The sequence below is a fragment of the Acomys minous genome (genome assembly GCF_964271855.1).
Source record: "Acomys minous genome assembly, chromosome: 11".
In the NCBI taxonomy this organism is placed as follows: domain Eukaryota; kingdom Metazoa; phylum Chordata; class Mammalia; order Rodentia; family Muridae; genus Acomys; species Acomys minous.
In genome coordinates, this window is record NC_140492.1 from 36,096,656 (window position 1) to 36,121,961 (window position 25,306).

General features: G+C 43.2%; 1 long non-coding RNA gene across 1 annotated transcript in view; it reads right to left on the bottom strand.

Annotated features, from left to right (window-relative positions):
• Positions 1–6,781: 6,781 nt before the first annotated feature.
• Positions 6,782–25,306, bottom strand: part of LOC311608685 — a 34,060-nt gene continuing 15,535 nt past the window's right edge. Inside the window, exons 4-6 of the long non-coding RNA XR_014783080.1 lie at positions 19,887–19,988; positions 12,035–12,179; positions 6,782–10,156 (exon numbers count right to left, since the gene is read on the bottom strand). This is a non-coding gene — a long non-coding RNA (uncharacterized lncRNA). The remainder of the gene's footprint in view (positions 10,157–12,034; positions 12,180–19,886; positions 19,989–25,306) is intronic.

Below are 25,306 nucleotides of genomic sequence, written 5' to 3' on the forward strand. Positions count from 1 at the left end.
TTGCTTCTGCTGATGGGCACTGGTGTGGGCGGAGCAAGGCAAGAAAGATGGTGGCAGTAATCCATGGGGACACTGCACTGCCTGGGGGTCAAGTCAGAAGCTTACAGCAGCCAGCAGTGCATGGCTGCCTGACCAGTAGTCAAGCCAGAGATCCAGCAATGAGTTCTTGAGGGAGAAATGGAGCCCTTCCTTCTTTAGGATAAATGATGAGTATCAAAAGATCTTTGATGAAATAGATGATGCTGGCCCATTTATTTCATGTGAAACGGGGACTTAAAAACCTCGGACAGTGGGAAGGTTTTGAAGGGTAATGCATTTGATTGGCTGGGACCATAGGGTATTGCAATAGGATGGAATCCCAGGAATTCCAGGTGCTTGCTGAACAGGTTCTACCAGGAGAAAGGGAGTTGAACCTGCTTTTTCCCTAAGGACTATATGACATTCCTCAGGTAGAGGATGTGGGGATTCGGCTACCCAGGCTGAGAAGGGGGAAACCCTGCTAACAAAGAGAGTCCTTATTTTTGTTTTGTTTTTGGTTTTCGAGGCAGGGTTTCTCTGTGTGTATCCCTGGCTATCCTGGACTCACTTTGTAGACCAAGCTGGCCCGGAACTCACAGGAATCCATCTCCAGAGTGCTGGGATTAAAGGAGTGCACCACCATGCCTGGCTTTCCGCACTCCCCTCGCCCCCCAAACTAAGCTCAGGTTATCAGGTAGTGCTAGGCTTCGACCTTAGCAGCAGGGTCCAACAAAAGACTACCTAGACAGTAAGAGGATAGGCAGCTTAGTGGCATGGATGCATGTGGAGGACACTGTGTTGAGCAAAATAATCCATTCACAGAAGAATTTGTACCACGTGATCTTGCTTATAGGTGAAAATTTGAAAACCCAGGCTCAGAGAAACTGAGAGTGGCTGCCGGGGCTAAGGAAGGGCTGAGACTGGGGAGAGAGTAATCAAATTACGCAAAACTTGAGTTAAGTTGGAGGGATAAGGTCACTGTTAGGATTCTGCTTCAGTCCCCCTACCTGTGATGTCATTGCTTACCTGCCGCAGGGGCGTGGCCTTGCCCAGGACCCTCCAGGAGGTCTCTCTCTCCCTCTCTTCCTCTTCCTCTCTCGCCTTTCTTCCTCTCTCTCTCTCTCTCTCTCTCTCTCTCTCTCTCTCTCTCTCTCTCTCTCTCTCTCTCTGCGGTACCCCTTCCCCCTTTCCTTCTCTCCCCATGCTCATTTCATAAACTCCTCTACAACATAATATCTGGCATCTGGTACCTTCATTACCTTAACTTACCTTATATCTTACTGCTTTAATTATTAACTACAAAATTGGTGGCCCATGCAGGGAAGGCTCTTCCAGGACTAACAAACCGGGAATCCTTTATATCAAACTCCATTGTTCCAAATTTCATTCTAAATCTCCATTCATTCTGGTCTTAACCCATCACCTTCAGACCATTATTCTAAGCTGAGACAAATCTCTGTTGCTTCGCTATCTCCCGGGACCCAGGGCAGAAAGGTAATTCACTGTGACACATGGCACCTGCTCCCAAGGGTGCTGCTATTCGAGGTGAACCTTGGTGTGGACTACCAGTTTTGGGTCCCTCTGGGGAAGCAACTCTGGGCTGGCCATGCTTTGCCAGCTGCTCCTTCAGCTACCTGATGGATCTTGATCACAGCCGGCCATCACCGAGCCTGCTGTTCTGGGATACTAGCCTCCGGCTCTGAAGCTTTCAGGAGGGTTACGCAGAGCCGAGCCTCCAGACAGGATGGGATGGAATGGGGTCGGCAGAACCACCGTGCAGCCAGCTGTGCAACCATGCCCCTGCGCTGGCAGCTGGGCATCTGTGGCAGCGTGCTAGCATTTTAAATCTGCCTGCTGTTACAGTCGCTATGTGGAAGAGGCGCTTGCTCTCCGCACCAGCCACGTGACTGGCCACCATCTTTGTTAGGGGCAATCACATGGCTAGCCTCTGCCTACCAGGTCACTAAGCTGCCATCTTTGTTAGGGGCAACCACATGGCTCGCCTCTGTCTTTAAGGACTACCACATGGCTAGCCACCATCTTTGTGGGCAACCGTAAAGATGACCGTCACCTGCTTCCTGTCTCTGCCCTGGCCCCTCCCCCTTCCCACCACAGGTATGCTGGAGATTCAGTGTTTATGCGTATGCATGGCCCCTACGCCCCGAGCCCAGCCTGCCCAAGGCCGGTCAGACGGGCCAGGGGAGGAGTTAACCTTCTCCACACAGTGACTAGTGACTAGCAGCTGTGCTAAGTCAGTACTGTATCCTGGTTCTAAATGTTTCTTATTTCAAAGTTATAAAGGTCTATTCAAATTAACAAGATAAATGCTGTTTCTCCCACAGGGCTCCTGAAAGCTTCCTAGTCAACTGATTGTATAATGTTCTGCTGTATTAACATTCATTTGTTTACAATGTTAAATTTTATTTATTTATTTATTTATTTATTTATTTATTTATTTATTTATTTATTTATATTTTGGTTTTTGAAACAAGGTTTCTCTTTGTATCCTTGGATATCCTGGACTTGCTTTGTAGACCAGCCTAGCCTCGAACTCACAATGACCCACCTGCATCTGCCTCCCAAGTGCTGGGATCAAAGGCATGCATCACTGCCTTAAAACATGTTTACCTTAAAATTCTAAATGTAATGTTATTAATCATACAGGAAACTGTTCTACTCTCTGTGTAACTCTTAGCTTTAATTAAGATCTTATAAATGATCAAGTCCTTTAACAGGTTCAAAAATGTAGTTTAGTCAACCAATGTAATTAATTATATTTTCAAGGTCAAACATAGAATGAGATCATAACATTCTATTTTATGTTTACAAAGTAAAGCTGGGCATGGTGGTGCACACCTTTTATCCCAGCACTTGGGAGGCAGAGGCTGGCAGATCTCTGTGAGTTCGAGGCCAGCCTGGTCTACGAAGTGAGTCCAGAACAGCCAAGGCTACACAGAGAAACCCTGTTTTGAAGAAAAAAGAAGAAGAAGAAAAGCGCTTAGCTCAAATATCCTAAACCTCAAACTTACCAGAGATCTGCTGAATATGGCATTTAACATGTGTAAATTTGTTATAAAAAAAAAAAAAAAGAGATTCCCAGATCATAAGAGTAGTTCCCCAAGGTCTCAGAAGACTTGGACACAAGGGCAGGTGACTTCAAACATAGATTGTGGTTTCTGGCCATGGAGCAAAACTGCTCGCAACATCTGCTATGGATCAACCCATGGACACCCAGAGAGTCATTGTCTCACGTTGCCTGACACAGGTGAGGTCAGTCTCTTCCATGTTCATGTTCACCTTCCACAGAAACAGCCTCTCATCCTCTGTGCCTAATGCAAGACTGTCTCTGCCATGGGAGACAACTGGGGCAACTATCTATTTACTGGGATATGACCTACTAGTCATCTCTGTCATGTTTATTAATCATAGATTCCTTTAGGATACAATTTATCTTTCTCAGGTCTCTGATCACATTAACGGCTAAGCTGATGTTAGCTTGATAGCTAGTCAACTCATTAGTTAGTTAAGACATCTAGATCTCTTATTTAAAAGGGCAGACAGGTTGGTCTTACTCACAGACCTCAGGTTAAAGATAATCAGGCTTCAGATGCCTTCCCATTCTTTTAGCTAAAGGACAGTGACTACTTACAGCAATTTCACTTTAAGCTTCCAAGAAGGTGTTTTAAGAACATGTTTTAAGTTGGCAAATACAAGTTATGGATATTAAAATGTCTAAAAAGATGTTTTATTCATCCTGTTGCTATGCTATTGTTGTATTAACTATTCAGAGTGTGGACACTGATCAATGGTGCTCTAGTTTAGTAATCTAACTATCATAAAACATTCCACTAAACGATCCTATCATAGTTCCAAGATTTTAAATTTCTTTTCAATTGTCTTTTTCTTAAAATGTCTCTCATTGTACTAAAATTATATACCTTATTACGTTATCTTACTGTCTTTTTATTAATCATAAAACTGGTGCGTTGGCCTCAGTCAACTGCTTGGAAGGCAGCTAGCTATGCTCAGCACTATATTCCTCCAGTCTTCTACAGGGAAGAAGCCTCTCTTTTCATGATATGTACTAATGCTTTTGCCTTCTGTTCTCAGGAGGTTTCTGTCCTCCCCATGTTACTGTTCCACAGAGGCCAGAAAGGCTTCTGCCTTCCCTAAGCTTACCTCAGATCATTTGTGCTTTTAACACAAAGGTCTTTTCCCAAGCCTCTGCTGCACTTTGTGTCTACTGCCTTTCCCTACAATGTGTTCATATCTAATAATGTGTAATTCACTGCAGATTTCAAACAGTGATGATGCTAAATTTATCTCCCTTTATGAACTTACGATTCTTGTAAGCTAAAAAAAAAAAAAACCTCTCAGGTCAAATGGAATCCAGATAAGTACCGTAAAACCAAAGCCTAAGTTTCTCACCTATCACCTATATCAAAGGGTGGGATTCCTTCCCTTTTTCAGTGGTTTTGGGACTCCTCTCTCCCTAACTACCTTTCTGCACCCAACATCAACTAAATTCCCCCTTCCTAGTTCCATAAACACTTCCCTTTGTCTGAGAGACCATCGACACCTCTTTGGTTCACTGGGAGCGAGGGACCCAACCCCAAACCTCTTCGCTGACCTACAAGTAGGTTTGTTCACATTGAGTGAGCTTTCAGAGGTAGCTTCTTTCCTGAAGCTGTCCTTGCTGTTTGTAGCCACTGTCTAAATCCCAGTGCATTAGGTAGTTACATCTCCAGGCCAGCTCAATCCACCATCTAGCTGCACTCTTGGTCACTGGTCAGGGATGAAGAGCCACTGACCAGTCTGTACCTGTTCCTTGGGTCACTGTCCATTTTTTGTTTGTTTGTTTGTTTTGGAATGCCCTAATGGATTTCTGTGTTGGGGCATGGTCTGATATATTTTGATGCTAATTGCTGCTTGCTGTCTGTGACCCACTTTTTGCTTAATAAAAAGCCATCCCACCTGGGCAGGTCAAAGGAGATAGGTGGGGTTTGAAAGAGAGAGGAATCCTGGGAAGAAGAAAGACAGCCAGGAGGAGAAAGGAGAAAGACCTGAAGTGAAGAGAGGAGGGCCACCATGGGTTAGGTGGAGGAGAAGCATATGGCCAGCAAGGATGGAGAATCTGGCCCAGATGAAGAACATTAGCAAGTATATGGGATTATGGCTGGGAGGTAGCTTGATAGACGTTATTAGAAGCAGATGGCATGGGATTGGGGCAGGGATCCCATGCCTGTCCCACTATGGGAGGTAGTTTAGAGAATTGATATCTGTCCTGCCCCAGGTTAACTAAGGCTATTTTAAAATATAACAAGTGTCTGTATCTTGATTGATTGCTAGCTGGGCCTATAGATAACACATGTCATTTTTAAAACATATTACTGACTCCACCGCCCCGTGAAAAATAGTCCATCCGGTGCTTCTCAAGTCTCCTCCGGGATGCCTTCTGAGAATTCCAAATCCCTACACCCACAGTAAGGGCTTCTAAGTTGACACACCTCTGCAACCAAACTTAGATCCAAAACTAAACCGTTTTGATTATTGCCAACAATCGGGTAAAATGGAAGGAAGCTCCCTATATCCAGATCTTTTCTTCACTCTCCCAAAAATTTCACACATTGTCAGCATCGTGTCTTGCCTTTTCTCTTTGCTCTCCCAAGAGTTTCAAATGTACCCCTAAAGGAAATTTTCTCCCCAACCTACTAACTTTGTCTTCTGCCTACATATATGTTCTAGTATTCTGTCAGACTTCCTGCATCTGGGACATCATCAAAGCAGCTACTCACAAGTGCTCCTGTCCAACCTCACAGATCCTGCCAGCTGGACCTGCATTGCTCCTCTTAGCTGGGCCTGCATGGTTCCTCCTAGCTGGACCTGTACTGTCCTTCCCAGATGCAGATGTTCTCAGACCCTTGACAGCAAATCAGTAGCCTGTTCTTCTGGAATCTGGCCAACATTTCAGTCTTTTTAAACCCCGAATTGCTGCCCTACTGTCAGCAGGAAGTAGTTAAGATGATTACTTCACCCTTATCCATTTGCAAAAGGCTGAAATGGTGTGCTCCAGGCCCCAGACTGACAGCTCCAGGTTCTCCCAGCACTCCTCTGTCCTTATCTGCTGCAGAACATGGCTGACATAGCCTGCCCTCTACCTTGAATTTTCAGGGCAGAATTTTCCTTCCCCTTCACTATATAATCCAGAAATTTTGTTGCTTTTTTTGTTTTTTGGGTATTTTTTTGTTTTTTGTTTTTTTCAAGACAGGGTTTCTTTGTGTTAGCCCTGGCTGTCCTGGACTTGCTTTGTAGACCATGCTGGCCTTGAGCTCACAATGATCAGCCTGCCTCTGCCTCCCAAGTGCTGAGATTAAAGGCATATACCACTGCGCCCGGCTCCTCATTTTTTAATTATAGGAAAAGGTAGGAATGTTAGGATTCTGCTTCAGTCTGCCTATCTGTGATGTCATTGCTTACCTGCCATGGGGTCGTGGCCCTGCCCAGGGCCATATAAAAAAACAGACCCTCCACAAGGTCTCTTTCTCCCTTTTCCTCTTCCTCTTCCTCTCTTTCCTCTTTCTTCCTCTGTCACTGTCTTTCTGGGGTGCCCTTCCCCTATCTCCTTCTCTCCCCATGTTCATTTAATAATCTCCTCTACAATGTAACATCTGGCATCTGGTACCTTATTAATACCTTATTACCTTACCTTTATTACCTTATCATCTCATCGCCTTTATATTAAACATAAAAGTCATGATATCTATTTTTTAAAGATTTATTTATTTGTTATTATGTACATAGTGCTCTGTCTACATGTACACCTGCAGGCCAGAAGAGGGTATCAGATCACATTATAGACGGTTGTGAGTCACCATTGTGGTTACTGGGAATTGAGCTCAGGACCTCTGGGGGAGCCGCCAGTGCTCTTAACCTCTGAGCCATCTTTCTGGCCCCATGATATTTATTAATATTGTTACTATCATTAACATCAATCTATAGTAAACATCTCCAAGACAACAAAATATTTTCACCACAAAGAACTAAAGGTCTGTAAGGCAATGCAGGATGATTAGCTTCATTAGCTTATTCCACAGCGTGTGCATAGTTGAGAGCAGTGTGTAGTATGCCATGATTATATAAATCTTTATGTCAGCAAAGAAGTTGAAAAAAATTTTTAAGTTTTATCTATTTATTATGAATACAGTGCTTTGCCTGCATGAATGACAGAAGAGAGCATTAGATCTCATTATAGATGGTTGTGAGCCACCGTGTTATTGCTGGAATTGAACTCAGGACCTCTGGAAGAGCAGTCAGTGTTTTTTTTTTCAATACAGGGTTTCTCTGTGTAGCCTTGGCTGTCCTAGACTCACTTTGTAGACCAGGCTGGCCTCGAACTCACAGCGATCTACCTGCCTCTGCCTCCGGAGTCCTGGGATTAAAGGTATGCGCCACCACACCTGGCTGCAGTCAGTGCTCTTAACCTCTGAGCCATCTCTCCAGCCCCAGCAAAGAATTCTTTAAAGAAAATGATGAGGGGAAAAAGAATGGAAGAGGTTAAAGGAGGTCAAAGTGGACAAGGGAGAAAAGTGAAAAGGACATGAAGGAAAAGCCAAAGAAATAGGAAAGAAGGTGACAGAGTGGCAGGGGTTGGTGAGAGCTCATGCAGCAAAGTGCTTGCCTTGTCAGCTTGGGGACCTGAGTCTCATGCTCTGAACTGTAGGGAACGGGCTATATAGCCAATGTTCAGCCATCTTGTCAGAGCCTAGATTCTTATTTTTCCAGCAGTCTGCCATTTACCAGACACCAGCTGACCCTGTCGTGGTTCAGCAGTTAGACTAAAGGTAAGATTTAGATGGAGCCACCCTGTTGTAGTTTAACAGTTAGATTAGATAAAGATAGCAAAATATTCGGTGTGGCAGGATGTTGTGACCTGCTTGGAATTCCTCGCATCTTGAGATAGCCTGCAGCTGGGTTGCCATAGTGTTATGCTTCCCTGCCCTATGCCTTATAAAAACTCTGTGAAATTTCTCAATAACCGGGGTTTGATCAGAATGCAGACTTGCCCCCTTCTTCGTGTCATGTGTTCTGTCCCTATACAGGAAAATTTTCCTCCTGAGTGTTAGTCGAACCCCGGCAGGCCGGGGCACTAAACCCATGGGAAAACAAAGGGACAATTGAGCTGGGCGTGGTGGTGCATGCTTTTAATCCCAGCACTCGGGAGGCAGAGGCAGGCGGATGGCTGTGAGTTCGAGGCCAGCCTGGTCTACAAAGCGAGTCCAGGACAGCCAAGGCTACACAGAGAAACCCTGTCTCAAAAAAAAAAAAAAACAAAAACAAAAACAAAAACAAAACAAAAAAAAACCCAGAAGGGACTATTGAGAGAGAAGTAGTCCTTGCCAGAGAAGAGCCCTTATCCAATGCCAAGTACTCAACCTTGAAGTCATTTATATGTAAGCAACACTAAATGGACTCTGTAAGTTCAAGGCCAGCCTGGTCTACATAGTGAGTTCCAGGTCATCCAGGTCTTCATAGAGAGGCCCTGTCTAAAATAAATTAATAATAACTAAAGAAAATCCAAAGCCCATCTAAGTAGGAAAAGTGGCTGCTATGGCATTTTCAATGACTTCAAAATTCATCTTATAGGAGCTTGAGGTTGATAGTCAGGTGGGTTGTAATACAGCCTCCATTCATCATTGGGTATCTTTGATCCCTTTCTTGTGTCTTAGCCCATAACCCATAATTTCTTGTGTCTTTGTTTTCTGATCAGTAGAAGAAGGATTTGGGCAATATGCTGCCAAGATCTCACGGCTGTATAGGTTATCAAAAATAAGAGAGAACTGAGCTGGATGTGATGGCACACGCCTTTAATCCCAGCACTCGGGAGGCAGAGGCAGGCAGATCGGTGTGAGTTCGAGGCCTGCCTGGTCCACAAAGTGAGTCCAGGACAGCCAAGGCTACACAGAGAAACCCTGAGTCGGAAAACAAAACAAAAATAAGAGAGAATGCACTAAGGTGTCATAAAGAACTTTAGCATTAGTGATATTTATGGTTAGTAATGCCTTGGCTAGGAAAACTATTCACAGACTAGTTATGGTTATTGACTTAATTGCTTTCATAAAGACAGGAGATAGATCAATGAAGAGATATGATATTGGGTAAGAGAAAACAAAAAACCATCCATAATTGTCAAGTTAGTGAAGGATATGTATTGTGTTATGATATTTCTGTGTCACAGTCAACAATTAAATCCAAATTGAGATGATCAAAGGGCAATTGCATACATTTTATGGATTTTCATGGCAGCAATCACTGTGTCTGACACATAGTTAAAGCATTTTCCAGGTGCTATTAATTAGTGTCAAATCACATCAGTTATTGATGATGCTAAGATTCAATAGCTTAATTTTAAGCTTTATTTTTCCAAGTTACAGATTTGAAAAGTAGAAAACTTAAGGACAAAATTAATTAAATTTAGCCGGGTGTGGTGGCACATGCCTGTAATCCCAGCACTCGGGAGGCAGAAGCAGGCAGATAGCTGAGTTTGAGGCCAACCTGGTCTACAAAGCGAGTCCAGGATGGCTAAGATAACGTAGAGAAACCCTGTCTCGAAAACAAACAAACAAACAAACAAACAAACAAAATTAAATTTAGCTGGGCAGTGGTTGTGGTTGCACAAGCCTTTAGTCCCAGCACTTGGGAGGTAGAGGCAGGAGGATCTCTGAGTTTGAGGCAGGCCTGGTCTACAGAGTGAGTTCCAAAACAGCCAGAGCTACACAGAGAAACTCTGTCACAATAAATATGTAAGTAGATCATAGATAGATAGACGCTAGATAACAAACTAAATAATTTAAAAGTTTCTTTGTTTCCTAAGTCAGTCAGGATGCATTCATCTTTACGTAATAGAAAATGGTTTTTAAAAACAGCCAAGACACATGGAGGACAGTTTACAGTTTTCCTGGAGCAACTCCAAGTTTCAGAAGGCAGAGCTGCCACCCCGTCTTCTTTGTTGTTGTTCTTGAGAAGTGTTCTGTGCAACCTAGATTGGCCTCAAACTTGCTACGTTGTGCAGGCTAGCCTTGAGCCTTGAACCCTTGATCCTCTTGTCTCTGCCTCCAGAATGCTGGAATTACATGCAGTGCTAAGGATGGAGAAGAGAGGTTCATGTATGCTAGACAAGTATTCTTCCAGAAAAGCACAGCCCTTCCCCACCACATACACAACTCTTTAGCACCCTGGATTGGCACCTGACTGCTTGCTGGGTGGCTGTACCCACATTCCATAAAACCTATGCAAATATAGCAGTTATGCCTTAAAATTATCAAATTTACAGTCCCCATTACACTTAATATTTTCTGCATATGTTTAATAATAGATTTTTTTTTTAAATTTTCAAATGGTGATGTGTTCTGTACTCCAAACCACAGATAGCCTTTTCATTATGGAATGCCTGGCTGTGTGGGACGGACACAGGTTTTAGTAGCTGCTGCTTCTTCTTCTTCTTCTTCTTCTTCTTCTTCTTCTTCTTCTTCTTCTTCTTCTTCTTCTTCTTCCTCTTCTTCTTCTTCTTCTTCTTCTTCCTTTTCAGACAGTGCTTCTCTGTGTAGCCTTAGGTGCCTGGGACTTGCTATGTACACCAGGCTGGCCTTGAACTCACAGAGATCTGCCTGCCTCTGCCTCCTGAGTGCTGGGATTAAAGGCTTGGCCATTATGCCGGGCCTTACTTCCTAAACCTTAACACGGTGCCAGAGGTAGCTACTACCATTCAAATTTCACAAATAGCAAAACTGCAAGTAGGAAATGGTAAGATTCTCCCCGCATTTGTGTTGGTAAACTGTAGAAGAGGGAATTTGAACATATGGTTGCAATACAGAGAATCATATATTAAATGCTACTAGGGGCAACGGGAAATGATCATCGAAGGAAGGAGTAAACCTATAATATGGAAATCAAACAAGACAAAGATACTCGAATTCCTGCTTGTAGCCAATATGTGGCTACAAAGCCATGGCAGATAGTCAAGATATTCAGATCTATTGAAATGAACTAGAGCTATACTCAGTAGTCACTCAGTTTGCATAGGTAGCCATGCCTAGGTCAGGCTAACATCCTGTTTTTATAATTTTTCATTGAGCTTACTCTGATCTTATAAGCTTTCATCAGCTCTTCTGGTAGTTGCCTCTGAGTATCTAGCCCACAAAATTAATCACCTTTTTTTGGGGGGGGGGGGAGACGTTTCTCAGGAAGTTTAGCTAAATGCAGTTCCTCACATTAGTCAACTATAAAAAGCTCTTGGCTTGACTCACATAGCAAAACAAACTCCTTTTTCCAGTAGGATATTCTGTGGACTATGCATGAAAGTGTTTATAAATAAATGTTACATTTCTTCTGTTGGTTTAGTCTGGGCCCTCAAGCAAATGACAATCATAGCCCCTTTGTTCTAAAGATGACATAAAAAAAATTTTTTTTGAGTGTCAAAGGTAAGTGGGGGAAAAAAAGGAAGAAAGAAAGAAAGAGAGAAAGAAAGACAGACAGACAGACTAAGATGGAAGGAGTAATTCCTTGAACTCTAAAACCCAGAATGATATATTCTCAAGCACACTGGTAATCTCGCTCACTTAAAGTTCCTGGCAGACACTGCCGTCCTGATTACCTCACTGCTCTCACCTTCTCCCTCCCCCATGCAGAAGCTAAAGCACTTGATTACAAAATCCCTGAACAGTTTCCAGCCCACTGAGATATGCTTCCTCAGCCCATTCTGGGATACGTTCCAAAAGTTATCCTGGTTACCCAACAACACCATGTCTTTTCCATGTCGGGCCCTCTCCTCTCCGACCTGACACCCTCATCCTTCCTGCCTGTGGTAGGTGGGGCTCGCTCTGGAAGGAAGGTGGGGATGTATACACTTTCCCTAAGGACTCCATACCGGAGCCAAATAGACAACTATGCTAAGCAGCTGTCATATTCACTGAAAGGCCCTGCCATGAGACTCCCTCAGAGAACAGTATACACAGAGAACCTGTCAGCCTCCTTGTGCCCTCTGGATCGGCGATAGGAGACACAGCATCCTCGAACAAGAAAGCATCCATTCCTATGTCCAAATGACCAGGCCAAGGCCATGTACAGGTCGAAGCTTTATGATAGCTCTTTCTTCCAACCCATTCCTACAAAGAAGAAAGAAAATGCTTTAGTTTAATTTTCATGACTGTAAAGAAAGAAGGATTATTTTACTTTTTTTAAATTTTGAGACAGGGTTTCTCGGTGTACCAGCTTTGGCTGTCCTGGAACTCTTTGTGTAGACCAGGCTGTCCTCGAACTCACAGAGATCCACTTGCCTCTGCCTCCCAAGTGTTGGGAGTAAAGATGTGCGCCTCTACCACCTGCCTGGATTATTTTACTTTATGCCATTGCAAGTTACTAATATCCCCACCCAACACTTTAATAATCCAATGCTGCATTTGGGAGTTATATCTGAAACAACAACAAAAAAAAGATGATTGAAAAAAATGAAGATTTTAAAATAAATTATCTAATGAACCCTAAGCATATAAGACATGAATTTATAACACTTATAAAAATGTATTATAAAGCAGAAAGGCTTGGAGAAGTACAGCCCTAGTTTTTCATTCTGACTCCCTTATAGGCCAGCTGATACGTAGTGGACAAGGTGGTTGAACATCACCTTCATTGTGGAAATGTAGGTGATGATAAGGACCCAAAAAGCTGCCAAACACTTTAAGACACATAGCTTCCTAGTTTCAGGTTTAGAATGACGATAATCTTTCAGCCCAAAAGAATTGTACAGGCTTTTTTTTGTTGTTGTCTTTTCCACAAATCAGCAAATGCTTTGAAGCATTTCTGTTGTCATTACCACTATCAACAAGTTTACAATCCAATTTGGGATTTACGCTGTGTCACATGGCGTGGTGGCACACGCCTTTAATCCCAGCACTTGGGAGGCAGAGGCAGGTGGATTGCTGTGAGTTCGAGGCCAGTCTGATCTACAAAGTGAGTCCAGGACAGCTAAGGCAAAACAGAGAAACCCTGTCTGGAGTAAAAAAAAAAAAAAAAAAAAGAATTAGGCTGAAAGCATAGGTCAGAGGTAGAACATATTCCTAGTGTACTAGTTTTCTGTTGCTGTGATAAAATACCAAGACCCAGGCAACTTCTTCAAGGAAGTGTTTACTGTGGTTTAGGGCTCCATGGTGGGGGGACGACAAGTCTACAAACAGTGAGTAAGATGGCGAGCAGGAACAGGAATCTTTAGCTGCAGGCCCAAAGCAGAGAGAGCAAACAGGAAGTGGCTTGAGGCTTTCAACTCTCAAAGCCTACCTCTCATGAGGTATTTCCTGCATCAAGGCTGCACCTCCCCCAAAACCTTTCCAAACACCGCCACCAACTGGAGATCGGATGTTCAAGCACCCAAGCCTTTGGGGAACGTTTTTCATACAAAAGACCACGAGGACCAAAATAGAATCAAGGGAGAGGAAGCAGAAAGATTGTAAGAGCTAAAGGTTGGGGAAGGACTGACTGAAGCAAAATAGGACGGCTGCACTCAGGAACTCACAGCCCCCGCCTTCACCTTTGTATGTCAAATTGGACTTGAGATATGTAGCCTTGGGAAAGGTTCTTTAACATTTACTAAAAACGGAAAAGCTGAGTCACTGTGCCTAAAGCGTGAACATGTCCTTAGTCATTCTGAAGAACTTAGAATCTTATAAAAAGAAGCAAATGCTCTGACTTTCAATTCATGCAGACGGTTAGAACGTCTGTCCAAGGTGGGAGTGACTTTTGTGGGTGGAGGAAATTATTCCCATTTTAGGGTGTTCAAAAGACGGAGTGTTCTTCATGCGTTTTACGTCGAAGAAGCGCAGCATGACACAAAGGTTCACAGGGAGGATGGAAGGATTTCTTCTAAGTCTTTCCCATTTGCCACTTAAGAGAAAAGGATATGTGGCATGACAGTGACTTCGTAATACTGCTCTTCACAATGTGAGATTGTCTATAGTCTCTGTTTCAGAACCCTTTTGCTAAAGAAAGGGATGAGCACAACACTAGCTAGATGAAACAGTCCAACTTTGGGAAGTTGAGGATGAGACATGAGGAACGAAAATAAGGATACTCGCAAGAAAACATTATCTTTTTTGTTTTGGTTTGGTTTTGGTTTTTTTCTTTTTCTTTTTTTTTGTGTGTGTGTATGTGTGTGTTTCTTTTTGTTTGTGTGTGTGTGTGTGTGTGTGTGTTTTGATTTCTTGAGACAGGGTTTCTCTGTGTATCCTTGGCTGGCCTGGACTCACTCTGCAGACCAGGCTGGCCTCGAACTGACAGCAATCCCCCTGCCTTTGCCTCCTGAGCTCTGGGATTAAAGGTGTGCACCACCACTCCCAGCCACATACCATTATCTTAATTGAATGCTGTGAAACAACAAATTTGTATTCCCTTTTCATGACCTTGCCTCTTGCTTAGGAGTTGAAAACTAATGTAGAACTACTTACTCTGTGCAGATGTTATGCCCAGATCACTAGATCCCCAAAGACCACCAGGAGTCCAAAGCCATATGCAAAAGCAAAGAGCCTTTATTTTTATTTTTATTTTTCCCCCAAGACAGGATTTCTCACTGGGCATGGTGGCGCGTGCCTGTAATCCCAGCATTTGGGAGGCAAAGGCAGGTGGATCACCATGAGTTCGAGGCCAGCTTGGTCTACAGAGTGAGTCTAGGATAGTCAAGGCTAACAGAGAAACCCTGTCTTGAAAAAAATCAAGAGAGAGAGAGAGAGAGAGAGAGAGAGAGAGAGAGAGAGAGAGAGAGAGAGGGTTTCTCTCTGTAGCCTTGGCTGTCCTAGACTCGCTTTGTAGATCAGGCTGGCCTTGAACTCACAGAGATCGCCTGCCTCTGCCTCTTGAATGATGGGATTAAAGGCATGTGCCACCACACTCGCTACAAAGGGTCTGTCCCAACAGTTCTTGAACCTCACCTAAGCAGCGGATTAGTAGGAGAGTCCCAAACTACCCTCAGGCAGGGTTTTAATCCTGGTTATGGCAAAGAACAGGAGTTTCCAGTATGGCAGTTACAGGATAGGTTGACATTTAGCAAGGTTGGCTTGGTGCTAGAGGCTTGGTGGAGCCTGACCACGAAATGCTTAACATCTGGGGATGGTAGGTGCTCTCCTGCTGTCACCTGATTGGCTCAGGCCTAGGGTGTTTCTTTTTCTGGAATAGTTTGGGATTTTTACAGTAAGTGGGATGACCTTGAGGACAGGCCTAAGGATAGGCCTAAGGTGAAGTCTAGCAACAAGATGGAGTCATAATGGCTTGGGTTTCCACACAGAACCCTGCCATCTATCCACATTTTTCACTAAACTCAACTCTTTTGACAACTATGTGCACCTCCTCAGCCAGCTCTCTCTCTGCTGGGAAGGGGCTGGTTGGCAAGTGATACCAAATGCAAGTCAGCCTGGAGCTTTCCTTCTCCATCAGAAGAGGAGAGGTTCTGGTACGCTGTCTCTGTCTCTGTCTTAAAAGTCTATCCACTGAGTCGGGCATGGTGGTGCACGCCTGCAGTCCCAGCACTCAGGAGGCAGAGGCAGGTGGATCTCTGTGAGTTTGAGGCCAGCCTGGTCTACTAAGTGAGTCCAGGACAGCTAAGGCTACACAGAGAAACCCTGTCTCAAAACAAAAAACTAAAAGAAACAAATAAATAAACAGATAGTCCATCCACTGACCCATGGACTATCTCTGTTGCAGTCAAGTGGGTTTCCAGGAATGTATATTGAAATATAACAACAAGCAGAGGACCTGACAAGAGGTAGGAGAAGTGAGAGAGTCAATTACCCTTTAAAATAAGCAAGCATGCTAGAAATTGAGAGGACACGGAAGGTGTTGACATTATAGAGGTGTAAGATAGGACAGAATGCAGGCAAAAGGTAAAAGAAGAATTAGTGCTGGGTTTTGGTAAAAGTCAAATTTCATACATTTATAAAGCATAAAAATGGGAACAAGCCAGGCAACGTGTGACAGAGGCAGGAGCAGGCAGATCCCTGTGAGTTCAAGGCCAGCCTGGTCTACAAAGTGAGTTCCAGAACAGCCAGGGATACACAGAGAGATCCTGTCTTAGAAAAACACAAAACAAACACACACACACACACAAAAAAAAAAAAAAAAAAAGAAAAGAAAAGAAAAGAAAGAAAGAAAGAAAGAAGGAAAGAAAGAAAAGAAGAAGAATAGGTTGGTGTGGAAAATCTATCAGAGAAAGTCAAGCTATGGACAATCCAGGCCAACTTCACAACAGTACCCAGAGTGCTTCTTCCACATCCCCACCGCTGCCTTCTCCTAGCTCAGGGTCAAGTCCACAAGGCCCTTTCTTCTCCATCTGGATCTCAGCATATATCACTCAGGCCTAAGAGATGCCTCCACTCTTGTGCTATGCATAGTTTATGCCATTTGATAGTCGCCTATAATTTCGTTGTGGCAACTCTCTGATTAGAGCTTGGACCATATATGTCATGAGCATTCTAAGTCACGGAACGAATCTATATCACTTAAAGATCACAAAGACTTGATTGCCAAGTAGGTAGATTGCCTCCCAGGTAGATAGTCTAAATATTAATCATATTGAAGTAAATCAGTGCTGGAGCCCAGCCTGGTGGTTCAGGCCTGTAATCCCAACTTTTCAGAAGGGTCGGATAGGAGGACCACAAGTTCAAGGCCTTCCTGGGCAACAGAGTAAATTCAAGGTTAGCTTGGACAATTTGGACTCTGTCTTGAAATAAGTAAAATTATGCCGGGTGTGGTGGTGCATGAGGCAGATCTCTGTGAGTTTGAGGCCAGCCTGGTCTACAGGGTGATTCCAGGACAGCCAGGGCTACACACAGAGAAACTCTGTCTCGGAAAAACTTAAATATTTTTTAAAGTTAGATTAAGGCTGGAAATATAGCAATACTTCAGTAGGAGAGCACTTACCTAGCAGGCACTAGGTCCTATAGACAAACCAATATAAAAAGTGTTGCTAGGAGTTAATAAAGAAAAAGAAGAAGAAAAAGAGGGAAGAAGCTTGTGTGGGGGGACATGTAGTTCTCTGCTAAAAAGGTATTTTTCAGAAGGAAATATTTAAATCAGTCTCCTTTGAGTGTTATTAGGAGAAATTATATACTTGGTATTTATCACAAATTAGACTTTGAGTAAACATCTAATTTTTAAACATCAGATAAAATGTTCACAGGAGTTGGCATTAATGAATGTTTCTTACTTTCATGGATTATTTTACTCTATGTAACAGTAATTCCTATGCTTCTGCTTTCAACCTTTATAATAAAAATATTTTTTTTTCCCCAGGTCCACATGATGTGCTCATATGAGCTAGGTAGTGTTCACCCTAGCGGGCATATTTGGTCCTACCTTCTGGAGGACACCTGTGGTGTGAGCTGAAATGTGGGGAGGGAGGTTCATTACTCTGAGAAAGAAGATTATAGTCAGTTTAGTGTCATGGAATCTTTTTTCTTATTTTTTTTTTTCCGAGACAGGGTTTCTCTGTTTAACCTTGGCTGTGCTGGACTTGTAGTGTAGACCAGGCTGGCCTCGAACTCACAGCGATCCACCTGCCTCTGCCTCCCGAGTGCTGGGATTATAGGCGTGCGCCACCACGCCCAGCGTGTCATGGAATCTTAATGGCTACGCACCCAGTAAATTTTTATTAGAATTGCCACAGAATTCTAGAATCGAGGAGAATCATCATCTTCAAGTACATCTTCATCATATTAGCACCTTATCTAATTCTCTTTTTCCTGAAGACACACATGCCATTGGCCTTACTTTGTTCACCTTTCGGTGTAGTATGTAGAGTTAAAGATCTTTCCCAAAGTCACTTTCAAAAACTGGGCTTTTCTAAAGAACGTGAAAATGACCCAACTGCCTATTCTACCGATGTGGTCAAGACAGGTATATTATTTATAATTTTTCATACGTCTTAAAATGTTTTGGTTTTGGTTTTGGATTGTCAAGACAGGGTTTCACTGTGTAGCCTTGATTTTTCTCTTGAGATAATAATAGCATATTCACTTATAGTGCTGCAGAGCAGTTGTCCTGTAGGTCTGAACACGCAGTCAAAGCCCAGCTGTAGCTCACATGTGAGGATCTTGTCACATTCCGTATCACACTTTTACAATGCCTCTCTCTTCTCTTTCACACATACATAGGGGAGGGTAAAAGGAAGAGAGAGAGGGAGAGAGAGAGAGAGAGAGAGAGAGAGAGAGAGAGAGAGAGAAGGCACATATACCTCGATTTGTAAATAGAGAAAATGAGGCTCCCTCAAAATTATATCTGGGACCTTGACAAGAACACACAATAAATGACTTGCATCCAGAATCCTGTGCACCTGAAACTCCTGTCTAACACTCATGCCCTGACTATGGACGTGGCAAATGCTAGGATGTTCATGACATAAACTTCAAGTTGCATATAAGGAAAGTACTATGATTTAGATACTATGCTAAAAGCATTACCTAAGAGCACACTACGGACTTTTGACTTTCATAGTCCACATTTACATAGAAGTTTAACTTTCATATTTCACATTTACATAGAAGTTTGCAACACAATGTTCATCTAAGAAAGAGAGCGCCATTTCTTTGTTCATTTATATTAGGAATAAAATCTAAACAGGAGGGCTTTTAATTTTCTTTGTACAAAGGTATAGACAAACTGTTTTTTGTTGTTGTTGTTTTGAGTTAGGGTTTCTCTGTGTATCCTTGGCTGTCCTGGACTCACTTTGTACACCAGGCTAGCCTTCAACTCAGCGATCTGCCTTCCTCTGCCTCTGCCTCTGCCTCCTGGGTGCTGGGATTAAAGGAGTGCACTACCATGTCCAGCTACAAATTACATTTTTATTTCAAAGTCATTTAATGAAACATTTTCTTTTCATAAGCACACAATTTATGCTACATGAGGGCACTAGGGAGGCAGAGGAAGGAGAATCACTGAGTTTAAGGCCAGTCTGGTCCAGGATGTCCAGGGCTATACAGAAAAAAAAATGGTGTCTTGAAAAACAAAAACAGCCGGGCGTGGTGGTGCACACCTGTAATCCCCGGACTCAGGAGGCAAAGGCAGGCAGATTGCTGTGAGTTCAAGGCCAGCCTGGTCTACAAAGTGAGTCCAGGACAGCCAAGGCTACACAAAGAGACCCTGTCTCAAAAAAAAAAAAAAAAAAACAAAATCAAAACCAAAGCAAGCAAACAAAGCACACACAGACACTAGAATATGTTAATTCCTGGTTTTTATGTTAAAGACTTACCAATAGTGCACAATTTTACCCAAGTCCAAAAGTTACTGATCAATCAAAATCCAGGAAAATCTGAAACAGCCAGAGTTTCACATATGGCCTGAAGTCTGACCCTTGTAATTTACTTTGCCTGGTAAAGTGAACATTTTGCTTACAACTTTCTAAGTAGTTTCTTGTCCCATCACTTTCATGACATTTTCTCCAAACTGGCCCTTATTTCCACGGAAGAGTGAGGCCTAGAGGCTCGTCTTTAGTCAGCCTACTGTAAAGTCTTAGATAAATGCTTTAAACTTTAACCATCTGTTCTCCCATAAAATGATCGGTACATTATTGAGATGATGATTGATAACTGGGCTACATTCTAATAAAGGTGTTGTTAGGTGATTATAGGCTTGCAAACTCGATGGCCAAGTCCACAACATACCTAGGCCATATGGCACAGGCTATTGCTTCCGGGTTCCCAACATGTACAGCGTGTTACCATATGAAATGCTGTAGCAACTAGAACACAACAGTAAGAATTTCTCTTTCTAAACACATCTACACTTAGAAAGGCACAGTAAAATTATGGTGCCAAGGTACTGGCTAGGGTACTTACTGTGAATGCAGTATACAGGTCTCAAACTTGCTCTGAATGCTCCAAATGACAGGACAGTTCACGAAAGCAAAGCCCAAGCCACTATTATGGGTTGTGGCAAACCTTATAAATGACAAACATATAAAAATATTTTTCCTAATTATAAATCAGTGGTAGTGTATTACTACCCTTGGGCGTATTTCATATTAACATATTTCATAGCATCACTTAGCTTATAGGATAAGTATAGGGCTGGGAAGGCAGCTCAAGTGTTAAAGTGTTTGCTTTGCAACCCAGAGGACATGGGAGGGTGGAGAAGGGTGACTCCCTGGTTCTCAGTTGCAAACCAGACTAGTTTACACTGGTTGCAGCCAGTGCAGAACAGGCCCTCAAAAGACCAGAGCAAGATCGTCCTTGACCTCCCAGAGCACCCCCCCCCTTTCTCTTCTGCCCCCCTTCTTCCTCTTCCTCCTTTATTATCTACTGTTGATCCACACCCAAGGCCTCACACATCCTAGGGCAAAAATCGAATTCATTTCCAAATTGGAGATGGAACTTGCTAGGTTTGTAGACTGCCTTCAAACTTGGAATCCTCTTGCCTCAGACTCTTGAATGTTGGATACTGCCTTGATAGGATATAGTGCTATATTTTTGGATGTTGTATTTTTGGATATCTGGCAATGCAGTGGGTTTAGTTATACCTGCATCAACATGAACACAGGAGTAAATATAATGTCCAAGGTGTTACAATGGCTGCAATGCTGCAAAACAATAAAAAATTTCAACTTTGCTATAATGCTTTATGGGACTACCATCACATATGTGGTCTACTGTAGAGTGAATTGTATTGATATATATATATATATATATATATATATATATATATATGTGTGTGTGTGTGTGTGTGTGTGTGTGTGTGTGTGTGTGTGTGTGTATGTTATATAACTGTACGCTAAAGCTGGGCGTGGTGGTACACACCTGTAATCCCAGCACTCAGGAGGCAGAGGCAGGTGGATCACTGTGAATTCGAGGCCAGTTTGGTCTACAAAGCCAGTCCTGTAAGACTGAGACCTCCAGAGAGATCCCTAAGTCTATTCCTGGAGTCCCCACTAAGAGACGGAGTCCGTTGTCGATGCAAATGCATAGGAATTTACCGAGCCGATGCAATGGAGTCTGCCCAGCTCTTTCAAGCTGCAGACTCTGAGAAGCAGAGGCATGGGCCTTTTATAGGTTTTAGACAAAGAAATGAGTTTTATATTATGTGATTGGTTGGCATTTGGGCAGAAAAGCTGCAAGCAGGGGGTTACAAGCCTTGGCATTTCATGGTTGGATAATAGGTGGAGGGGCAAGCTGACCTATGGAAAAGATTGGTTGAAGCAGTCACAGGGGGCATTTACGAACTTTTTTAGTTGGAGAGGTGTAGAGGAAATTTTAAACACAGCTGGTTGTCCTTGAGTCCAGCTGGACCCTGACTGAGCACAGACTGAGACCTTGAGTCAAGTTGGGCTCTTCAAGGTTTTTCCTGACACACACACACACACACACACACACACACACACACACACACACACACAGTGATTCTGATATCTGTCCGTCCTTGGCTCAAGCTGGACCCTCTAGAAATTTACAAGCTTTGGTCTTAATGGAGGTCCTTAAGGGAGGACTGGTAGGCTGACTTTTTCTAGACTTTGGCCTTAATGGGGGTCTTTAAGGGGGCTGGTTCCTTCAGTCTAGGACAGCCAAGGCTACACAGAGAGACCCTGTCTCACAAAAACAAAACAAAACAACAACAACAAACCCCAACCAACCAACTAAACAAAAATAACTGCTATAAAGCAGTGGTGTTAGAGTGCACTAGGTATCTATATAGTGTAGCTACTTTAGCTTGTTTTGTTCCTGTGGCCCCTGAGGCTAATAGCCAGACCAAAGGTTATGCATATGTAATACAAATACTTGTCAAAGTTAATTATACTATTAGAAATCACCTAGCTATGACTAGTCAACAATCTATGCTTCTGTTTACTATAGCCACAAATATGCGTCCCGTTTTAATCACAGTCACAGGCTACAAGGTCATATTTTTCTTTCTCTGTCTAGAGATTTCTTGTTCAAAGATGGCTTCAGTTTTGCACCTGAGATATTTTGTACAAATAACAGTGAATCGAGCTGCAAACTAAAGGTACTTTTGTCACTTAATAACACTAACCACAGATGGTAGCATTTGCATGCAAATTGTACAATAACAAAGAGGTGGGTGGGTTTCTTTGCTTTAAGTAGGAGGCTACGTGGGCTATAAGGCCTTCAGTTGTTGACAACCACCCTAGTTACTTTTCTGCCTCTGTGATAAACCACCATGACCACAGCAATTTATAGAAGAAATAGTTAATTTTGGCTCACTGTTCCAGAAGGGTAGAGTTCATAATGATAAAGACAGTATGGAAGCAAGAGACAGGCATGGTGGCTGAGGCAGGGTGCTGGGAACTCACACCCTTTACTGTAAGCAGGAATCAGAGAGAGATGGAATCACTGGGAGTCCTTAAGTGCTCAAAGCCTGCCTCCAGTGACACTTCCTCCAACAAGGACAAGTCTTCTACACCCCCATAAAACTGCACCTCCCACTGGAGACCACCTGTACAAGAATCTGAGCCATTTCTACCCAAACCAATGCTGTCACCTGAGCTCATTGCATCATAGGCCTTAGTAGTGGATGAGATGGAAAGGACAAGTCTGCAATGATCACAGACTGAATCTCAGGCCTACATGACCATTCATGGGCTGGAGAGATGGCTCAGAGGTTAAGAGCATCAGCTGCTCTTCCAAAGGTCCTGAGTTCAATTCCCAGCAACCACATGGTAGCTCACAATCATCTATAAAGATATCTGGTGGAGCTGGGCGTGGTGGCGCACGCCTTTAATCCCAGCACTCGGGAGGCAGAGGCAGGTGGATCGCTGTGAGTTCGAGGCCAGCCTAGTCTACAAAGTGAGTCCAGGATGGCCAAGGCTACACAGAGAAACCCTGTCTCGAAAAAAACCAATAAATAAATAAATAAATAAATAAATAAATAAATAAATAAATAAATAAATCTTAAAAAAAAAAAAAAAGAAAAGAAAAAAGAATGACTATTCATGGCAGACCACAAGATAAAGAAGAGTACCTGCACTCTTCTGTAGGAGGAAGGCATTTCGTTCAAGGGCCCAGCTAGTTTGAAACCCTGTAGGAATTTGAACCTAGGCCTCTTAGATGCTGTAGCCCCTGAGCCTCATTTTATAATTGTCCTTCAGGATCTCAAGAAAATGGGGTATAGAGTGCGCCTAACTGCTCACCCAGCATCGTGCCACCTTATTCTCACTCAACATAAAGACTGATGTTTATTTCATTATCAGAATGATGAACCGTTGGTCTTAAATTCAGTTAAGGAAAGAAATCTGCTTTCTGCTTATATTTAGAGAGAGTCAAAGAGTAAGTATCTTGGTGAAATTTTTCTGAAAACAACTCCTTTTTGGTGATGATACCAAAGAAAATGATAGGGTTTTTTTTGTTGTTGATTTGGTGTGTATGTGTGTGTGTGTGTGTGTGTGTGTGTGTGTGTGTGTGTGTGTGAGTGTGAGTGATATTGGCTTGGGAGTAGTCAGTCAGGATGGAATGAAGAATTTTCTAGTTCAGGGTGGATGGGAAGGATATCACCAGCCCTTCTCCTGGCCTTTGGGGAAAGTTAGAAGGAAATGAGTTGTCAACTGCTAGTCGTCACGTGGAGGTGCTACCCATGGGGTTTGAGTCATTGCTTTCCAATCTGTCTCTTCGCAGGTGACTTCTGCTCAAGCAACTCATTAACTTCCCACAAAGTTTCCCTTTCTCCGCCCCACCCCCCAAACAGGGTTTCTCTCTCTGTGTAGCCTTGGCTGTCCTGGACTCACTTTGTAGACCAGGCTGGCCTCGAGCTCACAGCAATCTGCCTGCCTCTGCCTCCTGAGTGCTGGGATTAAAGGCGTGTGCCACCATGCCTGGCTGGTTTCCCTTTCTTAACAGCAGTGGCTTTCTTTTGATTAGCTAAGAGCTAAGCCTTGGATCCCAGAGGCAAGACTCTTCAGATACTGCCCCACCCCCTCTACACACATGGTTTGAAAGTACAGGAGTTGGCACAGAATACAACAATAAGACCAGCTCCTCAGCACAAAGGAGATTTGCACCAGAGGGACAAAGGGCAGGGGATAAGGGCCAAAGATAGGAGATGGACAATGAGGGAAAAGGGATAAGAAACAAAGGAGAAGGGAGAAGGGGTGTTTGTACCATGGGGACACAGGACTGCCTCTGGAGAGGAGACAGGCAATCACAAGTTTATAAAAAGGGAAAGGGGAAACCTCGGTGATAGGATGGGTTGGTTTGCTTTGATTTAGCATGCTAATTAGGTGAGTCAAAGGGGGCCTCTTGATTACTGGATTTCAACACTTGGATAGTTGGACCATGGTAGTCAGCCTCAGGAGGAGGAGGAAGTGGCCAAATATCAGATGTCTAGCTTTAGGAATGTAATCTAACAGTTTAATGAGGTGGAGAGAATGGAGGAAAAGCAAGGTCTACCAGGGCCATGTTTGCCATGTTCAGGCTTGTTAGAGCCAGATCTCTGTCTTCTTGCCCATCATCACTTAGAAGTTGGCAACATCTCAGCCATCAGTAAAATGCAAATCAAACCCAAATCGCTTCCCAGCCAGAAAGCCAGAATGGCTATCAATGAGGAAACAAAATGATGTGGAGACGGGATAGGACACTCAATATACTGTTGGTGAGAATGAATTTAAGTTAGCGACAGACAGTGGTGGCACACACCTTTAATCCCAGCACTCAGGAGGCAGAGGCAGGCAGCTATCTGTGAGTTCAAGGCCAGCCTGGTCCACAAAACAAGCTCTGGGGCAGCCAGGGCTGTTGCACAGAGAATCTTTTTCAAAAATTATAATAACAATAGTAAGTATAGTACTTGCGGAAATCGGTAGTTCTTCAAAAAACTGAACATCTGCTCCTGATATCCAGTTAAAGGAACCAAGGCAGCATACAACAGATATACTGGTACCTGCACGCTGTGTTTACCATGGCATTATTCACCGTAGCTTCTATGGACTCACTCAAATGCCCATCAGTGATAAATGGGCAAAGAAAATGCAATGTAAAGCTGGGCGTGGTGGCACATGCCTTTAATCCCAGCACTCAGGAGGCAGAGGTCAGTTAAAGGCCAGTCTGGTCTACAAAGTGAGTCTAGGACAGCCAAGTATACATAGAGAAACCCTGTCCTGAAAAAACTAAAATAAAATAAAATCCAGTGTCTATGCAATTATTATTCTGCCACAAGAAAGAAAAAAGCATGTCATTTGTAAGAAAATAGATGAAACTAGCTATCATCATATTAAACAGAGTAAACCAGTCTCTTAGAGAAATATCATGTTTTCTCTCAT